Source organism: Eretmochelys imbricata, chromosome 8 (assembly GCF_965152235.1).
Source record: "Eretmochelys imbricata isolate rEreImb1 chromosome 8, rEreImb1.hap1, whole genome shotgun sequence".
In the NCBI taxonomy this organism is placed as follows: Eukaryota; Metazoa; Chordata; order Testudines; family Cheloniidae; genus Eretmochelys; species Eretmochelys imbricata.
In genome coordinates, this window is record NC_135579.1 from 94,061,975 (window position 1) to 94,066,723 (window position 4,749).

Below are 4,749 nucleotides of genomic sequence, written 5' to 3' on the forward strand. Positions count from 1 at the left end.
GGGCTGTCTGTAGGCAAGGACTGGCCTGTCTCCCAAGATTTGTGAGAGTGTTGGGTCATCCTTTAGGATAGGTTGTAGATCCTTAATAATGCGTTGGAGGGGTTTTAGTTGGGGGCTGAAGGTGACGGCTAGTGGCGTTCTGTTATTTTCTTTGTTAGGCCTGTCCTGTAGTAGGTAACTTCTGGGAACTCTTCTGGCTCTATCAATCTGTTTCTTTACTTCCGCAGGTGGGTATTGTAGTTGTAAGAAAGCTTGACAGAGATCTTGTAGGTGTTTGTCTCTGTCTGAGGGGTTGGAGCAAATGCGGTTGTATCGCAGAGCTTGGCTGTAGACGATGGATCGTGTGGTGTGGTCAGGGTGAAAGCTGGAGGCATGCAGGTAGGAATATCGGTCAGTAGGTTTCCGGTATAGGGTGGTGTTTATGTGACCATTGTTTATTAGCACTGTAGTGTCCAGGAAGTGGATCTCTTGTGTGGACTGGACCAGGCTGAGGTTGGTGGTGGGATGGAAATTGTTGAAATCATGGTGGAATTCCTCAAGGGCTTCTTTTCCATGGGTCCAGATGATGAAGATGTCATCAATATAGCGACATTCTTAATCTTGTCTGTGTTATCTTCACTGTACCCCTCTAAAAGAAAATCCAAAATATATAACCCCGTGCTGGATGCCTCTGTTGTACTTAAAAATTATTTTAAAGATGGGCCTTTGGACTTCCTTTTCTAGACTGGGTTAAAGAACAACATAGTATAATTATGGGCTTTGGGAAGGGTTGTCTTGCCATAGCCTCAGCAAAGATGTTTGAAAGAAGAAATATTTGGGAGGAGAAGACATCCTTATGTTAATTTCCTATAGCTCTTATTAGAAACCAATACCCCTTCCATCTTATGGAATTTAATGCAGAATTATATCCCTGTTTAAAAATGTCACAGAATTGTTAAAAATATAGAAATAATTCTATTCCCTATTAAATTCTGTACAGTTTAAAGCCATTTCGGTAGCATCCTATTTCTTCTTCTAGAGTAAATTCTCTAGGATGTTTCTGTATCTTGACAAAAAAACCTATTTACTGTGGGCTTGACTGTGTTGAGGGTGCAAGAGGAGCTCCTCTCTCTTCTCCTCCCGTTGCACCCACACAGGGGTTGTGCACAATCCCAACACAAGGATTGTGCGAGTTCAGTGCTGCTTCTACTGGGACGAGGCTCCCCAGAGAGCCAGGGGCCAAAAGGACCTGCTAGACCAGTGGTGGGTAACCTGCAGCCCGTTAGGGTCATCCGCTGGCAGGCTGCAAGACTGTGTTTACATTGGCCGTCCTCAGGCACGGCCGCCCACAGCTCCCAGTGGCCACGGTTCACCATTCCCAGTCAAAGGCTCCTCACTGCAGACTGTGTGAGGGATTTTAATATGTTTAGAAAGTAAGAGTGTGTTTCGGTGAAACTACCAACCTGGCTAGGTCTATCAGCTTGCTGAACTGTCTTACTGTTTAATATTTCTCCACCATAATAATCCAGGGAATCTCTCTTGAGGTTTTAGTGTGGCAATATGTTTGTTTTATGAGTCCTTTCCATATGCCCCAAGGCTTGTCATTTAGGCCCTGATTGTGCAAATACATGGTCTGAAGTGGACCTTTCAAACTACATGAAGATTTCAGTAAAATTTTTTCATGGACATAGAATCTGCATCTTTTTGCAGATTCAAAGGCCATAATCAATATGTTTTCACTGTGAATGATATAAATAAGAAAATCATAAAATGATTTCAAAACAAAATAACCCAGCAAAAATTTACACAGGATTAAAATTTGGTCCATCTTTTTGTACTGCATACACTTTGGGACAAGGGCTGTCTTTCTCTGTTTGGAAAACACCTGGTTAATTTTCAGCATACTGTACGTAAATAATAACAGTAATGTGCAACTGCTTAGAATCGGAGGTTTTAATGAAGGCATTTTGCACTTTTACCACAAATTGGATTTCCACTGATGTCAAAAAGTGTTTAATGCACTCAGAAATAATTTGCTTATGAATTTCAACTTGGTTAAAATACTATCTGTGAGCAGATAGCTGTTCTCTTAATTATTTATTATTTGAAATTATTAACCGATTTCTTTAGTAACTAATTTTTGGTCTGAAAGCCATTCTTGAACAGCTATTTTGGGGAAAATGTTTGAGATTTGTGCAGTGTTAGTTTCATAAATCACTTGGCATTGTTTCTGATTTTGACGGGCTGATTTATGTAATGAAGGCACACAGCACAATGTGTGATATTTTTTGGTTACTGGAAAATTGCTTTTGGTGAATATTTGAGCTTAAAGTGAACTTTTCTCAAGTATTGTGTGAGTAGATTTCAGTTGCCGGAATATTCAAAATACATATATTTATTTATGCTGCACAGAATGACCACAGACAGTCAGAATAAATTCCATGTCCCAGTATACAAATATACAAAGAAAACTCTTTATATTTTACCCCTTGCTCTGTTAATCTGTGAACCAATGTAAGAAATAAGTGCTTGGGTATGTGGTAATCAATCATCAATCCCTTTACAGCGAGACAAAGTACTCGGATTAGTTTTCCTGATACTCTGCTGAATGGAAACGATGGTCACATAGAAAAAAGGAGTGGTATATAAACAGCATGGCATGATTTTTCACTGTTGACATTAAGAAAGTTTGTTTTCTTTGCTGGAAGGAAATAAAGTATTCAGCAATGCTAATGGCACAATTTATAAGCTAAATTTTAGGACCATCTGAGCAAAACTAAAATGTGGCTTGGGAAAGTTAGTGTGAAATTCACCTCTCTGCTGAGACAGCATGTTAAATCCTATTTCAAAATAGGGCTGAAGTGAGACTTTGCACAAGCATTGTGCTGGCCTTCTTTGTGGGGCTGCATTTCACCCAAAGTGAATAAGAAACAGATCTTTAGTTCAGTCTCACTGGTAACATTGAGAAAATGATCTTGAAATAATATATATGTATAGGCAGCTGCACTCAGATATTATTCAGAGGGTAGGAAGTGAATAGGTTCACATTTGCTTCAACTTACTTGGCCACTTCAAAATGTGGGAAGGCTGTCCAGGTCTTGTGACATGAGACTTTAATTGGCTTAGAGAGTTTAAGAATTTAGAAGGCTGATTTTAAGAGTATTTATGTACCGTATATACTTGATCATAAGCAGGTTCGTTTAGAAGCTGACCCCCCCAAGATGGATAAGTAAAAATGGAAAATTTTTATGACCCATTCATAAGCCGACCCTATAGTTCAGGGTTCAGCAAACTTTGGCTTCCGGGCCATCAGGATAAGCCGCTGGCGGGCCGAGATGGTTTGTTTACCTCGAGCGTCTGCAGGCACAGAGGTAAACCTAAGTAAACAATCTGTCCTGGCCTGCCAGCGGCTTATCCTGATGGGCCGGGACAGCAGCTGGTGGGGGAGAAGCTGGGGGTCAGAGGAGTAACCCCTCTGACCACCCCCCACATGACCCCACCCCTAGCCCGGGACCCCCACACTCTCCCCATCCCATCCCTTCCCACCTTATCTGGGGAGGGCCAGGGGAGGATGTCTCTGGCCTGGCCGGAGCTGCTCCAGCAGGCTGGGCAGTGTGGCTGCAGCACGTTCCAGTGGGCTGAGACGGGCGGCGTGGCCACACCCTGCTCTGGTGGGCAGGGCCGAGCGGCGCGGCTGCAGCCTGCCAACCCCGGAGCTGCAGCTGCTTCGGAGGCTTGGGGGAGAGCAGCGTGGCAAGAAGCAGAGAGACTCTGGCCTCACCTCTTCCCCTCTGGCTCTGCTGGCTGTGCTGCCCCCTCTGTTGGGGAGAGGGGCTGTGTCCCACCTCTCCCGCTCTCTAGACCCGTTCATAAGCCGACCCCCTTCTCTGATGCTTCCCTTTTTTACTACAAAAATTCAGCTTATGGATGAGTATATATGGTAAGTAAAATAGGGTAGTGTCCCTGAGATTGCTTTTACCTTCTCCCTGGAGATGTTGCAGACTGGCTACTTAGCACTTTCCTCTAGCATGATGATTACACCATTTCGCCTTAGTAATCATTTAACAGCTCTAATTACAGTATGCTGTGATCCCGGCTATGTACTTTGTTCTTTGTCCCTTCTTAGTCTTTATTTCCCTTCCTTTTCTTCATGGTGTTGAGTGGTTGCCAAATGAATATTTCTTCTTCAGCGTTGCAAAAAATATATCCCACAGACATAGCTTTGGTAATGTACAAATTTGCTTTTTGTGTTGCTTTAGAATTACAGTATTGTAAACTAGAGTTACAGGGCTATTTTGTGATCTCGCCTACACATGAGTGTAACTCCCCTGACATTCATGGAGTTACACCAAGTTTATAGTGATGTGCCTCCATTAAAATCAATGAAGTTACCCTATTATAGGCTGATGTAACTCCATGTTTTTATATTAGTGTGACTGTATTGACTTTAATGGAGTTACAATAGTTTTATACTAGTGTAAGCGAGATCAGATTCAGGTCCTATATTTGTGAAACGTATGTCTTGGTGGTATTTGTTTGTGTGTGTTTGGTTGGTTGGTTTTTTTTATACTGAAAGCAGAAATTAGAATTTTTTCCAGTGCTGTATAGACATATTAAAGTCCAGATATATTGCGGTCTTGCGGTAATACAAGTGACATGAAAAAGACATTCAGTTAATTCAGTTTCATTCCTAAAATAGTAAAATACTACCCAAATCTGTGGGATTTCCTGTGCTCCCTGGGCATACAGCCTTTTTGCCCTCTCTATTCT